We start from the raw sequence: 19,900 nt of genomic DNA, 5'->3' as shown, positions 1-19,900 counted from the left end.
TGAACTCCAATATGGCGCTCTTTCCATTATGAACTTTGAACTGTGCCTCGAAAGTAGTTTTTAACCACATATAGGTTATTGCTCAACTCAGGAAAAATTTTATAATAAATTGTATGGTCCATTTTCTTTTCTTATCGTTTATCAAAACTAAAACTTTGAGGCTAAAGCAACATTTCAGTGGAAGAAAAGTACATTTTTTTCTTTTCACAAACCAATTTTATACAATTCCATTTATCATCTGATTGTTAAAATTGCACACTAAATGAATTCCTTGAGAGTGGTAGTTTCTAGAATGGGTATACTTGTCAGGTGGTTTCAACTGTTTTGGCATGTCAAGGCATCTTCAAATGTGATATGGCGTCCACAATCTATTCCAGTCAAAATGGCGCTCCAAATTTAAATAGCACTTCTTCAATTCCAAGCCCTGCTGAGCACCCAAACAGTAGTTTTCCACTACATATGGGGTATAAGTATACTCAGGAGAAATTGCACAACAAATTGTTATGTCCATTTTCTTCTGTTATTCTTGTGAAATTGAAAAATATTGTGTTAAAGTAACATTTTTGTGGCAACAATTTATTTTTTAATTTTCAGTGATCGTTTTAAAATTCAGTGAAACACCTGTTGGTTCAAGGTGCTCACCACACATCTATATAAATTCCTTAAGGGATGTAGTTTCCAAAATAGGGTGACTTGGGGGCGATTTCCACTATTTAGGCACATAAAGGTCTGTGGAAACGCAACATGGTATCTGCTATTTGTTGCCGAAAATTTTGCACTCCAAAATTCAAATAGCGCTCCTTCCCTTCTGAGCACTGTCATGTGCCCAAACACTAGTTTTCCACCACATATGGAGTATCCATGTACTCAGGAGAAATTGCACAACAAATTTTATTTGTAATTTTTTTTGTTAACTCGTTAAAATGACAAAAATATTGTGGTTACATTTTTTTTTGTTGTACTAAGTGTACTATGTATAGTACAAAAATAATACCTCAGCAAAGGCAAAATAACAGGTTTTTTCCAATACTTCTCTCTTTAATTTACGAGCATTAGCCAAGAATGGAAAAAAAAAGTTGCATTGTATGTACATGAACAGGAGGACAAAAAGTGGATAATATGCAAAAAATCAACAAAGTTTTTATTATATCAAAATTCAAAAGTGCAATGATTAGTCATACAAAAAAGACAAAGGGGATATTGGCAATTACAGATATAATAGTAGCAGCCATGAGGAATCATGAAATACAATAATAATAAGAATGCTATGTTTGGCATACACAGTTAATATCGATTCACAGACAGAGCTACATACCGAAACCAGTAAGGGTGTGAAATACCACCCACTAATAAAGTGCCAATAGTGCCAAGATAAAGACCTGGAGTCCCCCCAGGGATAGGAGGTTACGCGCGTTTCACGTGTTACCAGTCTTCACCAGGGAGGGGTCTGATGAAGCGTGAAGACTGGTAACACGTGAAACGCGCGTAACCTCCTATCCCTGGGGGGACTCCAGGTCTTTATCTTGGCACTATTGGCACTTTATTAGTGGGTGGTATTTCACACCCTTACTGGTTTCGGTATGTAGCTCTGTCTGTGAATCGATATTAACTGTGTATGCCAAACATAGCATTCTTATTATTATTGTATTTCATGATTCCTCATGGCTGCTACCATTATATCTGTAATTGCCAATATCCCCTTTGTCTTTTTTGTATGACTAATCATTGCACTTTTGAATTTTGATATAATAAAAACTTTGTTGATTTTTTGCATATTATCCACTTTTTGTCCTCCTGTTTTTAATTTCCTATCAAGTGGTTTGCTTTACATGTGGGCTTCCCTACAGGAACACCCACAAGTATGATCAGTGTTTGTATTCACTGCATACTAAATTTATAGTATTCATCTACTTGCTCATATGGATATTTCTTTTGCTTGTTTAATTGTATGTACATGCTATGACAAACAAACCTGGAAGTTAAAATAAAATGGTTATCAATGTTTTGAAAAAAAAGACAGCTTAAGATCCTGTTTTATTTTAATTAAGAAAGTTCACAAGGCATATCCTTAGTGGCATCTCTAATTTAGAATTATTTAGGCATCTAATATTCTAATAAGTTTTATCTTGTCGATTGCATTGAAATTATCTCTGTATTCATGAATGTGTTATCAAAAATATAATTTTGTATACACACATAATTATCAGCAATTAGTTGAAAGCATATTAATTGTGTGATGCCCTACTTACATATCTCTTATTTTATAAATATTTACTTTAATCTTTTTGATTCTAATTTCCGCAAAGACATTCGATCAAGCACAATGTGTTTTCTTTCCAGAAAATGTTAATTCTACAGCCACATTAGAATGTGTGTCATTGATGGGTAAACTGGATAAATGAGTAAACACGGTACATTAATACATGATAAATCAGTTATTTCACTGTAGAAATACTTTTAGGTGTATTACATTTAAATTGAATACTTATTTTATTTAGTCTGTGCTATCAAAGACTTCTAATATTAGAACTTCACAAGTCCAATGATGATGTGTGGAGTGCATGGCAAAAGTTATAAACTGGGTAATGCTAGCACCAAATGTACATTAAGCAGGTGGTAAGTGATGCAGAATAAAATGGAACACCACAAATGCAATTTGCCATTTTTTCTTACAGAGAATACATAGAATTTCTTAAATAGAATTATCAGAAATTTTGTAAATTTTGACACAACTGAATTTCTTTGAATTTTAAAGGTAACCAATCATGTCTCTACATGCTATTAACCTGCAGATCTGGGGTTAATCTGCAGTTTAATAGAGTTCTAAAGCTTTGCAGCCACTTCACTGTCAGTACAGCTGCTGGGAGAGCCAAGGCATGGTTTAAGCCACCACATACTATGTACTTAGCCGTACCTGAAATAGTGGCAGCCGCACCCTATAACTGAAAGCTGGGAGGAATACATTAATTTCCTCCCAGTAGCCATACTCTTATTGCGGTTGGCTTTAGAATACTATTACCTGCAGATTAACCCCATATCTGCAGGATAATAACATTTTGGCATGATATGTTCCCTGTAAGTTCCAGCTTTTTATCTTCTGCATTTGTAGATGTAGCAGTCATCATCTTGATAGCGCTAGCACTACTGTAGTGTAGCATGCCTCTGATAATGACTGTCAATTAAAGCAAACCTGTTATTAGATTTATGTGATAGGGCAGTGAGACCCTCTCTCTATATCTTACACATATATATCTGATATCATATACACATCAATGCTTAAACTTGAACCTTATCACCATGAATCAGAGCCTGGCTGCGCCGTTGCAGCCAGGTATGTTTTACTCTGAAATATTGTGACATATAAGATTGATAGTTTGAAAAGTTAAGTGGGGAATATAGAGCGACATCTTACTTGTATAATGCCTATCCTGGTTGGCTACTTTCTGCTCAATTTGATTGATAGGTTACACCAATGGATAGATAGGGAGAGACCTGTCAAACATCTGGAGTGTGTCAGGTAAAAAACAGCTAGGAAATCATTGGACTAGTATATAGGAGAATCTTGTCAATAAATAGGAACGAGGTGGGGAGTGACACGCTAGGAACATATTGGACTAGTCACATCTCTCCCTATGGTCCACGGCCACTTTTCAATCTGCATTTCTTCTAAACCCGGTAGCATCTAGGAATACAATGGTGGAAAATGCAGTGCTGCAGCCAGTCTCTGATTCATGCTACCCCTGGCTTCAATCCAATGAAATGTTCACTTTAAAATGGAATTGAAATGGCTATATTAAGCAAGTAGCTAAAATGGAAGTCGCATTATGATATAAGAATAGTGTGCTAGCCATCGTGGTGGCATTGACTACCTCCTTATGAAGCCCCTATTACACTTTCTCTGACATGTCCAAATGCATACAGAGGAGAAGACTTCATTGCAGTGCCTTTATGGGATTATTTAGTATCTTAAGGTTATGACAGCAATAACCTAAACCTCCAACAAAGCTTAGAAACGTGAAGCTACAGTTGAGGTGCACTTTTATTGTAGCTAGTTTATGGTTCCGTACAAAACAGTATGTGTGTTCTAAGAGCCCAATCTTTAGTTTTTATTTTCGTAGGAATTTTTCATGGTTTAGCCTCCAGTTTCATTCTTTAAATTATTTCTTGTCAGTTTAGTAAATAAAGGAGCACATAGATTTCATGTGGTGGGCTATACTTGTAAGTCTGCTCACTGGCTTCTGAGAGATTTGTATTGAATTAAGGTCAGACAATACTTGTCTACTTTTTTGATTATTGAATTTTAGCGTTGTCTGAGTCCTCGGCAGCAGCACTACTAATGTGTTTGCCCTTTCAGAAACTACTTCAGAACTAGTTCCTATGGTTACAGCTTAGTGTTAACCATCTTCCTAATTCTCTGGTTCGCGGTACTACATGACTTGGAATATTTCAGATACTTTTAGACCTTTTTAACTCCTATTTGACCCTTAAAATTATATTATTTAAACTATACATGTATCATGATTATCCATTGTTGAGTTGAAAAAAATGATGTCTGAGCTTTATTCAATGGCAGACCCCACACTGGAATCTGGCTTTCAATATCATTAAACAACATGTAATTACTGAAACCTTAAAGAGTCACCGTCATAAATCAATAGTGACATGAAATAAGAACGTTTGTAACATCTTATCAGAGAAACTTACAACTTTATGAGCACCAACTGTCATCTCCTATCTCAGTAATGGGAAAGTCTGTATTACCTGAAGACGGATTTTATTTTTGATGTTGAGAATTTTAGAACGAATGATCAATTCAGTAACAGAATGAAGCACATTTTTATAATAAAATATATTTACAGTATTTTCAAAAAAGAGCACCATTTGTTTGGCATGTGTTCTCTTTGTGTTCTTTTTAAAAAAAATACTGTTCTATATAATTTGTACCATTGCTGTTAGTTTGTTCATCTGTGGATTTCCTGAAGAAGTGGGGTTTCACTGCAAAACATGTAGAAATAAACCACCTTTCACACATTATACAGTGTATTGGATCTACATTTGTCGACATCAGCGCGGTTCTTCTCCTACGGTTTTTATTCTTGTTCCAATATATCTTGTTTTCCACAGTCAAGAGACCCAGGGCCAGAAAAAGCAAAACAACACCAAAATATCTTTGAGCTTGCACCATATTTGACTACAGGTACTGAATTCTTTTCTTTGTAGGCTTTATTCCATATTTTGTAAATAGTAGAATGATGTGCTTTTACCAAAAAAGCCATATCTGGGTCTCATCTGTCCATAAGAAGCTATCCCAAAGGATTTTGGCTTACTCTTGTACATTATGGAAAACTGCAGTCTAGCTTTTTTATGTCTGTGTGTCAGCAGTGGGGTCTTCCTGGATCTCCTGACATTTCATTCAAATGTTGACAGATAGTTTGCGCTGATACTGATGCACCCGGAGTCTGTCTTAGCAATGGTGAGGTCTGTCCTAGCAACAATGGGGGTCTGTGCTGGCAGTGGAAGCTGTGCTGGCAGCGGAAGCTGTGTTGTGGTGGCTGTGTGTAGCAGGCCTTTGTGTCAGGTGTCCCAGATGCTCCTTTGCCGGTCCTGGTTTAAAAGAAATGGAACCCGGAGCGGCGCAAGCGCAGATGGAGCACTCAGCCAAGAGCTCCATCTGTGTATGTGCTGACTCCAGGCACTATCATTTGAACCCAGAGCATTTGGGACACCAGCTGCACCGGCCTAATCCATACAGTCACCGCAGCCTGCCTGCCTGCACAGAGAAGCCGCCTGCCGCCTGCCTGCATAGAGAAGCAGCCTGCTGCCTGCCTGCACAGAGAGACAGCCGCCCGCACAGACAGCCACCCGCACCAATTCTCCACCTCCCGGTAAGCTATATTTGGATTTTAAGATGCACCCTCATTTTCATTTTCCTCCGAAATTTTTGGGAGGAAAAGTGCATCTTATAATCTGAAAAATATGATACTTCATTTCCTGGAACAATTTCCAGGGTGCCAATACCTTTAGAATTACTTCTCTTCTAATTAGTAATATGAGTGATTATATTACATCTTGCATCTGCACTATATTGTACTGGAAAATGGGAAAAAAATTCCAAGCATGGTAAAATTGCAAGAGTGCAATTGCACAATTGTTTCTTTGGTTATTTATTTACCATGTTCACTATATGGTATAACTGACCTGGCAGTAGAATTTCCCAGGTCAGTATGAGTTTGTAGAAACCAAACACAGTTTTAATTTTATCTAAGTAGTGAAAAAAACTTCAGAACCTGGTCAAAAAAAAAGAAATGCACTTTTGCTTCCATTTTCTTTTTTTGGTATCTGGGGCTGTGACAGCTTCATTTTTGTTTCTTGAGCTCATGTTTTTATATCATTTTTGGATAGCTTTGATGGACCTGTTATTGCATTTTAATGCACTGTTGCAGTGACCGTAAAACGGTAATTTTGGAACTTTGATTTTTTTTTAGATCAGGTTCATTGATTTTATATTTTGATACATCGGGCATTTCTTAACACAACAATACTAAATATGTGTATTTTTTATTATTGTTTTATTTTCAATGGGGCAAAAGAAGGATGATTTAAACTTTTTTATTTCACATTTTTAATTCTTTTTTTACAATTTTTATTGATTTTACTAGTCCCCCTAGGGGTCTTTATCCCTGTACTATGTGATCACTTCTGCTGTTCAGAGCGATGCTTTGGCATCCCTCTGAACAGCACAAATGCTGATCTCCTGTGAATGCCTATGCTCTGCCGCCATTTACAAGACGTGAATCATGACAGTGATAGTGCTCATCATCTGACTCTGCACCGTCATGACAACCCATTGGCGCCCTTTGATCGCACCCTCAAACTCTAACAGTGCAATCTTAGGGTTTAACAGGCATGGGTGGATCTCTGTTAGCTGCACATGTCGGCTGATCAGATAAGCTGACGTGTGGGGAAAGATGTGGGCTCACCGCATGAGAGCACATCAAAGGGATGGAGGTAACCTAGGACATATATATTATCAGCAATGTGTAAAAACAGGCATTCTATAGAATACCTAGGCAATGTATACAATGCCGGAAATGAGTCGTCAAGGTATGAAATACATCAGATGTTCATACATTTCCTAATCATTCTATAGAATACCTAAATGACAAACAGGCGGAGTATAGAATACTACAGGTGTGGTCTGTCCAAAAGTAGGTGGACAGAGCAGGCAGCAGCAGATCTGTGAAACTGGCTTAATTGCCCTTAGCATTAGCAACCAATCAGATTCCACCTTTCATTTTCCAAAGTGTCTGCGAGGAATGAAAAGTGGAATCATATTGGTTGCTAAGGGCTGAAAAGGGGAATCTGATTGGTTGCTAAGGGAAACTGAGCCAGTTTCACACTTCTGCTGCCTGTCCACCTACTTTCTGGAATGAAGTAGTGTGCTTGCTGTGCCGTAGCACCAGACTTGAGGTGTATGTGCAAGACTAAGTGCCAAACTAACAAATGCCTTTGCGTAAAAAAAAAACTGAAGTGCAATTCAAAATGCAATTCTAGCCTCCCTTGCTGCACCAAATAGTCAGGAATGACACTTCTGGTTCCTTTATTTTTGTTTCCCAGCAAAGATATCCTGTTTTTCATTTTGCATTTCTTCTTTCATGTTTTTGACTGTTTGTTACTAAAGACTAATAATCAGGAATGACACTTTTGTTTCTTTGTGTTTTTCCCAGTAAAGATATCCTGTTGCTCATTTAGGATTTCTTCTTTCATTAGTTTTTTGACTATTTGTTACTGAAGACTTTTTCAATCTGGGCATTATCTCAGACTTTGCCTGAGCAGTTCTTGTCATTCTTTATAATACCTAGACATTTTATGTAATGGCTAACATTTCCAATCTGGGCACCTAGACATTTTGTGTAATGGCTAACTTTTCCAATCTGGGCACCTAGACATTTTATGCAATGGCTAACTTTTCCAATCTGGGCATTATATCAGACTTTGCCTGAGCAGTTCTTGTCATTCAATACCTAGACATTTTATGTAATGCCCAGGATAAGTATAGAACAACGCAGATATTTCATACCTTGCCTGAAAACGACAGGGATTGTATACATTGCCTAGGTATTCTATAGAATGCCGGGTTTTCATACATTTCCTGTAACATATATACATCTTAGGTCATTAAGGGGTTAAAAGAAACCTGTCATGAAAAAAAATGCTATAACTTGCAGGAATGAAGTTAATCTGTAGATTAATAGGGGTTTGAAGCTGCCCAATGACCGCACTGAGAGCCCCTCTGTCGGGATGAAATTAACTTTATCCCTCCCAGCGGCCTTTGGCTTTCTGTCATATGGGTGGGCTGGTGCAGAGTCCGTCACCACTCTGTGCATAGTGAGCAGTGGCTGTAATCGCACCCCCACCACTGATACCCAGTTCTACTGCTGATGGGCGCTGCTACACCCGCCGCTCACTATGTTCATGTCATTAAGGGTTCGGTTTCACTTACGATTTGCACGGACGAATGCAATCCAATAAAACATCGGATTGCACTCGCACCAGTGCAAAACTATGGGGCAGTTTGAATTCTCATTCCATAGTGGCATGCAGAATGGATCGCAGCATGCTGCATTTTGCAGCGAGTCTCGGCTCACACCCCCCCATACAAGTCTATAGGAGTATGTGAAACATCGCACTGCACTCGCATGTAATCCAAGTGCAGTGCAATATACGCAGAGACAGGCAATGGTGGAGAATGGGAGAAATTGTTCCTCCCCTCTTCTCCGCAGCTGTGATACGACAGCAAGATCGCATCACAGTCACATCACCCTCGGCTGACGCTCGCAGCAGAGGGTAATTAGCATATCGCTTCCGATGCTCTCGCACCAGAAGCTATGCGCAAGTGAAACCGGACCCTAAGGTAAATTTCCTTCATGCAGTGGGGTTCTCAGTGGGGACATTGGGCAGCTTAGGAACTGCAGATTAACCCCATAGCTTTTTTTTTTTCCTTACCGGTTTCTTTTAAAAGTAACACATACAATAAAACCTGACTTATTTTAACAAGTATCTTTGCTCATATGTCAGGTAAGTGAGGATCTTTTAATACATATATAATTTTTTTTTCTATGTTATAGGATTTCTAATGTTTTAGCAAAACTTAGACTGCAGACCTGGATATAAAGCCATATGGAGTTATCAAACATACTGAAATACAAATCTGGTGATTTGCCAATTAGAAGCCCTGCAACTGCTGTTGCCTAGTAACAAGCCTAGCATCAATGGCAATCTGTCTCCAACCAAAATGGAATAATTACAAAGGCAGGTCCTTTATACAGGGAGTGTGACCCAGAACTAATAAGGTTACTATAATAATGTGTAGAACGCCCATTTATACTATTTCTCCTGCCCTGTTCCTTATATTGTAATTATTTATAACTCCTTTGCAGTAAGTTGTGAGGTTGAGTAGTTTTACTAGTATTTACCTAATGGAATCGGAGTCAAAACATTTTTTTTTCTTTTAGACAAAAAAATCGGAACTTTTTTGTACCTGTTCATAAAGCTATTGCAAGACTATAGTATTAATATTATTTTTTATCCATCTTTAGCACTGTTTGTAGCGGTTTACAATCAAGTGTACATGTACAAATAATGTCAGAAATTACAAAGTAAAACATAAATCATTAACTATGGCTTTCTACTAAGGTAATTCTAAAATGCCTATGCCATAAATGATCGTTTACCATTGCTCACCCTAAGGGGTACTTTGCACGTTGCGACATCGCTACTGCGATATCGTCGGGGTCAAATCGAAAGTGACGCACATCCGGCACCGGTAACGAGGTTGCAACGTGTAAAGCCTAGATGCGCCGATAAACGATCACAAAAGCGTCGAAAATCGGGGATCTGTGTAGTGTTGGTCATTTTCATAATGTCACACCAATAGGAGATACGATGTTGTTCCTCGTTCCTGCGGCAGCACACATCACTGTGTGTGAAGCCGCAGGAGCGAGGAACATCTCCTTACCTGCCTCCACCGGCTATGCGGAAGGAAGGAGGTGGGCAGGATGTTTATGTCCCGCTCATCTCCGCCCCTCTGCTTCTATTGGCCGCCTGCCGAGTGACGTCGCTGTGACGCCGCACGACCCACCCCCTTAGGAAGTAGGCGGGTCGCCGGCCAGAGCGACGTCGCAGGGCAGGTAAGTGCGTGTGAAGCTGCCGTAGTGATAATGTTCGCTACGGCAGCTATCACAAGATATCGCATGTGCGACAGGGGCGGGTACTATCGTGCTCGGCATCGCTAGCCAATGCTAGTGATGTCACAGCGTGCAAAGTACCCCTTAGATTTTAAAATGTAGCTTCACCTATGGCATAAAAAGTAGATAATATATTAATATGTTATTCACTTATATAGCGCCATTAATTCCACAGCGCTTTACATAAATTGGCAAACTCTGTCCCGATGGGGATCACAAGCTATATTTCTTTTCAGTATGTCTTTGGAGTGTGGGAGGAAACCAGTGAAAACCCACACAAACACGGGGAGAACATACAAACTCCTTGCAGATGGTGTCCTTGGCGAGATTTGAACCAAGGACCCCAACACTACAAGACTGCAATGCTAACCACTGAGCCACCGTGCCACCCTACTATCATCCCCCTTACTTGTCCACTTTAGTAAATTATTTTATTCTTCATAAGATAATCGTGGAACACAAATTTACATTATGCCTTTCTTCTTTTATGTGTCCTGTAAATGTATGACTGGGAGGCTGGATCTTAACCCTTCGCCATGAAAATTCTTGAATGTAATGCCTTATGTATTAATAGTGCCCCATTTACAATAGGCAGTATGTGTGTCATTATATTTTTTTTTACTATATGGGTCAAATATTGAAGTCTGCTATGCCCTTGTATACAGTGGGCCACAGCAACCAAACATACAATGCCTATAGAATATTTTTCTACATGGATATTGGGATAGTAAATAAAACTGTCAAACAATACCAGATTTATGTTTAGGAACAGAAGGCTACATACAATGAGCAATATTTAAAGGCAGCTTAAAAGATGGATCAACACCATTATCACACTCACTGAGGCATGGCTGTGATCCATGACCTGGCCTCACTCTCCCCTTTCAGAAGGTTGTATCCAGTGGATGCTTGTGCACCTTGCAATTTAAGCATGCGTAGTGAACCTCTACCTACCCGACAATAACTTGAGGTCACACTGCACATGTCCAAAGTTGCAGCGTTCACAGGCAGCCATGGGATGCAAAATTTTGAGAGGAGAGTGGGAGGCCAGATAAGAGATCACATGCCACAGTGGGTGTCTAATCAACCAAGGCGGAAGGACTAGTCTGCCCCCAGCATAGACCTTTTCAACTAGTCAAAGGCTTTTGGATATGAGGTCAAAGAAGTTTGAAAAAGTGAGTATCTCTATAAACTGTAAACTTTCCTGACACAGGGGGGTTGCCCGTAAACAGACCTTAAAGACAGATGCAGACATATGATTTATAGGGCTTTATCCAGGTATCAGGTCTCTCTAATCAGGGGCAGTTTTAATGTAGAAGTTCTTGAAATTGCATTAAATGAGTGAATCACTGAAGGTTAATAGCATTGTGGCTGAATTGAGCAAATTTACATTACACATATTTGTGTAGACATAAATGTTGATAGGTTTATATTTTTTACAGGTAAAATGCTTATCTAACAAAAATATTGTTATTCAGCAGTATTTGTTCTTAGTCCTGGAGCTGCCTACAAGGTTCCTAGCGGCAAAATAATAGAAAAAGGTTTGTCAAAATATGATGAGGCATAATAGGGTCAATTTAGCTGCTATTTGTCAATAAATATAGAGCTAAAAAATCTTTACTGTATTTGTAAGCTTTTACAAATTGCATACTGCAATATTGCATACTGTAGGTAAATAGGCACGCTAATTGTCTTAATTTTGCTAAAATCAAATCTCATTTGTCAATGATTAGGAATTGAAAACTAAGGTGGACATAACATTACAGAACTTGAATAAGTGATGAAAAAAGTGCGAAGTTCTATCCATTTTAGATCCTTCCCCACCAAAGTCTGGAAATAATTTTTAGAAATTTTTTTTAGCACTCACTATCAGCGATGAACGAACCCGAACTATAAAATTTTTGGTCCATACTGGACACCTAGAGTCCGTGCATAGACCCCGAACATGGACTTCTCAGGGAAGTCTGTGTTACTATTCAGCCTCGAGAATAAAAATATAAAAAAAAGTTAAAAGGAAACAAAACCAAGATTAAAATAGGAGAATGATACTTACTCAGTCTCCTATGCTTCTGTCACACTGCTTCTGGGTCTACTCATTAGCTCTCATGCATTTTCCCTGCCCACCCTCTTTGACAGCCTCCAGAGCAATTGGGATGAGCTGGGCAAAGCGACGGAATTGGCATCTAGTGGATACAACAATTTAGTGACCGCTGCAGGCTGCTATTTTTAGGCTTAGGGGACCCAATAATCAAGGATCTCCTCAGCATGAGAATTCAAGCACCCAGATGTCCACTGTACCTTGGCTGGGAAGCTGTGGGCTTCAGCTTGTAGCGATCTGCTTTATCTGCTCTGGATATTAAAATAGGAGGAACCCTATGCCATTTTTTACAATTTTTTATCTTTACACTTCACAACCAATCACAGACGCTGGCATGCCAGCAGTCTGACTGCTATCAATTACAGATGCTGTCACAGAGGGTGGGCAAGGGAAGCAGTGAATATGCATGAGAGTTATTGAGCGGACATGGAAGTGGTGTGACAGTTATGAGGGAGACTCAGTAAATATAATTATATAGCTTTGCAGCCCCCTTACCCTTACTAGCACCATTTTACAGCACACAAGTTTTGGTACCCAAATACTTATATGGGGTTTGGTGCCTAGGCTCATGTTCAGGTTCAAGCCCGGTCAGGTCATTTCACAAGAACATCTGCCAGTTGGTGTGTTTGATAAGCTGAACAGTCAGTGTTTGATTTGAATGAGTTGGTGAATGTAGATTAGGAACTACAGATTAAGGCATATGGAAAAAGTCAAAATAAACTGCAATATCAATGAAGCTTAGGCTGTCTTCCTCCCTTTTTGATTTATATGTCTTTATGATAGCCAGGTGAATCCTCAAATAGAACCTACTCAGTGTCTATATCAATATCAGCATCATCTACTGCTTGTCCTACTTGGACTACTTCTCCTTCTTCTTAACTCTATCAAACATTCATACCTGATTGTGTGGCCAGGAAACAAGAATGTGCTCCTAGAGCCAGCCATAAGATATCCACTCAACCCATCTCCTTAAATATGTCTTTTTGCGACACTGCAACATGATGGAATTCAACGCTACATATGTTGGAGTGTCTGTCTGAACAGTGTAAAGTAATGGCTAATTATATCGTGCAGCACACAACTTGGAGCTTAAGTCACTTTGATAACTGCCATTGGCTAAGGGGTGCATGTCATCTATTCAGGTCCTTCAAAGAGGATACTAAATTTGTCAGTAGGGAGAACCGTGGAATCAATTATTTGATCCCCCTTATATTTTAATTGGAAAATCATTCACATGGATGCAAAAAGGAATGGAGGAAGAAACCGCAAATTGTCATTGCTGCTTTGTGCCTGTTTGGGACCATTAGGGACAAAGTCTCATGCAGAAAGACATAGAGGAACAGCAGTGTGAAGAAGAAAAGTAGATGGAGCACAGCAAAGTGATTGTAGAGGTGGACATTATGTGTCCCAAGCACACATAAGTAATGAGGCTGAAATTGACAACTGTGCTGGCTATTATGATCAACCATCTAAGTGGGAAGTCTGATTGAATTAAGAGTAAATTAAAGGGGATACAGGTTGTGCAGGTGAGTATGGCAAGCTAAATACTTGATTGCTTTTGGTCTGACAGGTATATTGTGAGTAATAAGGAAAATGGATTCCGGAAAAGACTCAAACTTGGCATGTCACCAGGATAAGGCACAGCTTTTGCCAAGCAGACACCTGCTGATTGCATGTTTATTCAGGAGACTGCTCTCTGCAGTACAGCTGCATTAGTAGCCAAAGCAGCAGCAATTACAGTATATATGACATGATGACGATGATGAACTAGATATTTTGTTTGATAAACCACTGTGCAGAAATGATAGGTGCACAGTCTGTCCAACTAGGTGTTGCTTGAAAGCTGTTCTTTCTTGGCAGACACCCTTAGCCCTGACCCCCTGGACTTCTGGATCAGCAGATTAGACAAAAACTTGCACAGCTTGCCATGGCATACTGTTTTCTCCAGTCTCCAGTACACTATCAGAGAGTGTATTTAGCACAGCAGGTGGTTTTCTTATGCCCAAGCAAGCCAGGATGTCCTTCCTAAGTGTGGAAAACTATACATGTGTCACAAGGAATAATGTATGGATCAGTGCAGATTTTCAATCACTGACAGCTGATGTCAAATATTTGCTCAACTATAGCATTTACCTGCTTGTTCTATGTGTTCTTTGTAGTTCTGCTGCCACCAGTGCCAATGCTTGCACACCGCTGGGCATTTCCTGCCTGTCCATCGTAATATATATATATATATATATATATATATATATATATATATACATACATACATACACATACACACACACACACACACACACACAGTGCTAAAGCTCTCCACAGTGTGGCACCCCACTACATCTCCACCCTCATCTCTGTCTATCATCCTACCCGTTCTCTATACTATGCAAACGACGTTCGGCTAACATCCACACTAATCCGAACCTCCCTCTCCCGAATCCAAGACTTCTTCCGTGCTGCACCAATCCTCTGGAATGCTCTACCCCAACAAACTAGGATGAATCACAACTTACTCAGCTTCATACGCTCCCTAAGAACATACCTTTTTAGGGTAGCTTATCACACACCCTAATCGAATTCAATTCACATAGTCTCTCCACGACTTCTCAAAACATAACCCTCTGTCAAACTCCACTGCACTCGAAAGCATCTCAAAGTTTTGGCTGACTGGTTCAGGCTGCCTTTATCTATCCCCCATTTCTTTGAGATGGCTGGATTGTCATTCTAAATAAGCACTTGTACCTTGTCCCCCACCTCATTGTAGATTGTAAGCTCTCACGAGTAGGGTTGTCTTTTTTGCTATAATTATTGTATTTTCTAACTGCTACTTTCTTGTATATGAGCGTCTGAACTGTAAAACGCTGCGGAATATGTTGGCGCTATATAAATAACGATTATTATTATTAATTATTATTATAATGGTGCAAGGGATGCAAATGCTGACCTTAAACTGCCACTCATTTCTGTCCTGTCAATCATATTGTATGCTGTGCTTTTGCTGCTGAAACTACCACTGCTGATAAACAATGACACATCTCCCGTCTGTCCATTGTGATGTGATAAATATATTGCACTGCCGCATCTGGGGCTGCCACTGCTGGTCTTACACAGCAGGACATCTCTTTGCCGGTTGAATAATTATTTTTGCCTTGCGGTTGCTGCTATAGCTACTGTCGCTGTTGATAGACAGCCATACATCTTCTGCCTGTTCTTTGTGTTCTGTAATTATACTGTACTGCTGCTGGAAACCATATCATGCACATGGTAAATAAATCTGATACTGCTACTAAAAAATCACAATTTTTGAATGGCTTGTTACAAAGCAATTGATTTTTCACTTTCCAAATCCTTCTTCAATTTTCTGAACAACAAACTCACTGCCAAGCCCCAAAAAGAGATAATTTTTGCAAGGCATGTTAAATATTATTGCTTTTTCATTTTCCAAACAACAAATCTGTTGCCACTCTGCAAAATGGAATAATTTTTCAACGACCTTTTGTCAGGATTTCTTCTATACACACTGTGCTCGCACATTTGCACAGCAGGCATCTGACCTCAAAAAGGGACAATCTTGGACCATTTTCAGATTTTAGAAAGCATAAAAAGTGTAACTGTATCACTTTAAGGCAGAGTGCATTATTCAGGTCACTAGAAGTCATACCATGGAAAAACTTGTCAATGTTTCCCGGAGCCTGGAGAGATTAGACATATTTTCATTCTCTCCAGGCTCAGATGTAGCAAAGCCAGGACAATCATGGGACCTTGTATGGATTACTTCGGACCTACAGGGGTGTTTTGGGGGTTAATAAAGTCATGAAAGAGGGTGTTTTTCTGGATTTTATTTCCAATTAAAGTTTTTTTCCAGTGTTTGTGTTTATTTATTTTCACTTACAGATTAGTAATGGGGGGGGGTCTTGTAGACTCCTGCCATTACTAATATAGGGCTTAATAGAGGCTGGGAGCTGCCATAAACCTTTTATTACCCTGATTGCTACCACACCAGGGCAACCGGAAAGAGCCCAGAAAAGCTCTGAGCTTTTCGCATCTAATGCAGGCTGCTATTTTTAGGCTGGGGTGGGCGGCCCAATAAGCATTTGTCTCCCAAGCCCGAGAATACCAGCCCCCAGCTGTCGGGCTTTATCTTGGCTACGTATCAAAATTAGAGGTGACCGCACGCCTTTTTTTTAAATTATTTATTTGAATAATTTAAAAAAAACTGCATGTGGTAGAATCAGGTCAAAGGTGGGCAACTGGATTATTATATGAGGGGAGAGGTTGGAAAAGTTAGGCTTATTTGGCTTAGAAAAAAAATAACTCAGAGGAGATCTCATTTATATTAATGTGTGGTTAATACAAAGGAATGGCACATGACTTATTTCTTCCAAAGACCGTATAAGGGACCAGGGAACAGTTATTATGTATGCAGGAAAGGCGATTCTGGCAACTAAATAGTGAATGATTCTTTACAGTAAGAGCAGCCATACTGTGGAATGCCCTACTGAAAGAGGTAGTAATGACAGACACTCTAACAGCTTTTAAAAAGGGGCTAAATACTTTTCTCACAACAAATAAGATTGTAGGTTATAATTATAAATAATCTAGCAATAGCAAATGTGTAAATGGTGGAGAAAGGTTGATCTTGATCTTCTTTCAACCCATGTAAAAGTGTTTGGCCACAGTTAGATCTGTTCTTTATATTTATTATGTAACAATGAAAATTCATCCTTATTCAAAGTTTTGGTCCTGTTTTCCCTACATATTGATCAACAGTTTGACATTTGATGCATATAATTAAGTAGACTACATTAGTTGTGTTGCAGCTGTAAGCTTTTGGAATGTATTAGTCCTGATGCAAGTTGGGAATCTTTATCTTGTCCTTTGTCACTATATACAGACAGGTTTTAATTTTTTTCTGCTCACAGGAAAATGTTCTTGTTGGTGATGGGGGCAAGGAGATTCTGATAATGATGCTTCTCAAATTTACTAATCAGGGCATGTCTGGAAATCTGGATTTTAGTTGGGCATCTTTTTGTTATAGTGGTTGAAGGTTCTGTACAGCTCCCTTGAACACCACCAGATTTGGATTGTAGATAACTAGTTGTTTTCTAGTTTATTTTTGTATCGTAGAAAATTATTCCTTGATATTCTAGTGGCTCTTACAACCTGTTTTTCATTTATTCTTGGGTGGTAGACCTGAATTAAAAAGGTCTTTCTGAAAGCACCAAGGTGTTTTGCTATTTTCTGTAGGATTGGAACAAGTACGATTGTATTTGATGGATTGCCTTTAGACAATATTTTTTTTATATGTTTGAGTGACTTCTCTATTTTATTTTTCTGTATCTTGATGATGGTGTTTATTTCAATCTCAAGTAGTTGAGTGTTAAGTTGATAGTGGGATGATACTGATTAAATTGTCCTTGGAGTGTCGTTAGCTGTTGCTTAGGGGTACTTCTCACATAGAGAGATCGCTAGCGAGATCGCTGCTGAGTCACAGGTTTTGTGACGTACCAGTGACCTCATCAGCGATCTCGCTGTGTGTGACACTAAGCAGCGACCTGGCCCCTGCTGTGAGATCACTGATCGTTACACACAGTACTGGTTCATTTTTTGCTTGTTGCTCTCCCGCTGTGAAGCACACATTGCCGTGTTTGACAGCAAGAGAGCAATTATCTGAATTTGCAGGGAGCAGGGAGCCGACGTCTGGAAGCTGCGGATGCTGGTAACCAAGGTACACATCGGGTAACCAAGCAAAGTGCTTTGCTTGGTTACCCGATATTTACCTTGGTTACTAGCGTCCGCAGCTGCTAGAAGCAGGCTGCCTGCTCCCTGCACACGTAGCCAAGGTACACATCGGGTAACTAAGCAAAGCGCTTTGCTTGGTTACCCGATACTTACCTTTGTTACCAGCATACGCCGCTCTCAGGCTGCCAGTGCTGGCTCCCTGCACACGTAGCCAGAGTACACATCAGGTAACTATGCTTTGCTTAGTAACCCGATGTGTACCCTGGCTACGAGTGCAGGGAGCCAGCGCTAAGCGGTGTGCGCTGATAACCAGGGTAAATATCGGGTAACCAAACAAAGCGTTTTGCTTAGTTACCCAATATTTACCTTGGTTACCAAGCGCAGGATCGTTTCCACAAGTCGCTGGTGGCTGGCCACTGGTCGCTGGTGAGATCTGCCTGATTGACAGCTCACCAGCGGCCATGTAGCGATGCACCAGCGATCCTGACCAGGTCATATCGTGGTCGGATTCGCTGGTACGTCGTTTAGTGAGACGGTACCCTTAGACTAAATCCAGAATTTGTGTTTTCTTTGTAAACTTGTGGCTGATTTTTCAGCCCTTGACTCATATATGATAGGTTATACTGTCAAGGGAATATACTAATCATAAGTCCATAGTTGTTGGAATTATTTACAGGTTTTGAGTCATTCCGGCCATAAAGAAATTGTTATGTAGAAAACATATTCTCCTTCTCCCTTTGGCTGAAATCAGAGGTGTGCTTGACTAGTTCAGGGTGATGAGTATAACTTGTGACAGATTACTCAGAGGCTGAAGGAAAAAAGATAATGAAATCTTAAATTAGAATAGTTCTCTAAAATGGGTGCGAGAATAGCTTGAAATTTTTTTTTTTTTAAAAGGCTTAGTCTTTTGTCTGGTTTTGCAATTTCATTTTATAGCCTTATTTGATATTTGAGTTTCATGCACTCACTGTTACAGTACGATTTCTCCCTGTAACATCTACAAGCTAATATCTAGACAAAAAACACTTTAGGCTGTGTGCAGTTGTGCACACAGAGTTTTTTCTTGCAGATTTGGTGAAGCTCATTGTACAGTTTGTTGACCAAATCTGCATGTCTATCGTTATGCCAGCAAAGTCAATGAGAATTCTCAATGCTGTGCGCATGTTGCTTCTCTTTTTCTTTGCAGTTTTGGGTGCAGAAAAAATCTGCAGCATGTCAATTGTTTGTATGTTTTTCCCGTGCTTTTTAGTCCTTCCAGGCATTGATTTAGCAAAAAAGCATGGCAAAAAACGTTCCAAAAACACATGTGTTTTTGGTGCATTTTTTGGTGCAGAAAATTTCTGCAGCGTGCGCACATACCCGTAATGTCACTAAGACATGTCAGCTATATGTTGTATTTTAGTATTTATCACCTTTTTATGCAATTGTTGGTTGTCCGTTGCAAACAGTCATGCTCCAGCTAAGATTCCCCAAAAGTAAAAAGGACTGGGGAAGCATTTCAGGAAGACATGCATAGCGCACGCCAGTCTTAATGAAGCACTCGCTGGAGTATACTGACCTAAATTATTAGGCGGTGTTCAACGCTTAATGAATCAGATGCATCTAATACAGTGTTTCTCAACTCCAGTCCTCAAGACCCACCAACAGATCATGTTTTCAGGTTTTCCTCAATAAGGTTTTCAGGATTTCCTTAATGTTGCACAGGTTATGGAATTATTCCCTGTCTAACATTGAGGAAAACCTGAAAACATGATCTGTTGGTGGGTCTTGAGGACTGGAGTTGAGAAACACTGATCTAATATGCACAGTTACC

At 39.5% G+C, this 19,900-nt stretch overlaps 1 protein-coding gene across 4 annotated transcripts in view; it reads left to right on the top strand.

Moving 5' to 3' along the window:
• Window positions 1–19,900, top strand: part of CACNA2D1 (calcium voltage-gated channel auxiliary subunit alpha2delta 1) — a 1,186,557-nt gene that overhangs the window by 651,865 nt on the left and 514,792 nt on the right. The gene's annotated exons all lie outside the window — the stretch shown is intronic.

The sequence above is a fragment of the Anomaloglossus baeobatrachus genome, chromosome 4 (genome assembly GCF_048569485.1).
Source record: "Anomaloglossus baeobatrachus isolate aAnoBae1 chromosome 4, aAnoBae1.hap1, whole genome shotgun sequence".
NCBI lineage: Eukaryota > Metazoa > Chordata > Amphibia > Anura > Aromobatidae > Anomaloglossus > Anomaloglossus baeobatrachus.
Note: the sequence above shows the minus strand (reverse complement) of the source record. Positions and strands in the feature narration are given on the sequence as shown.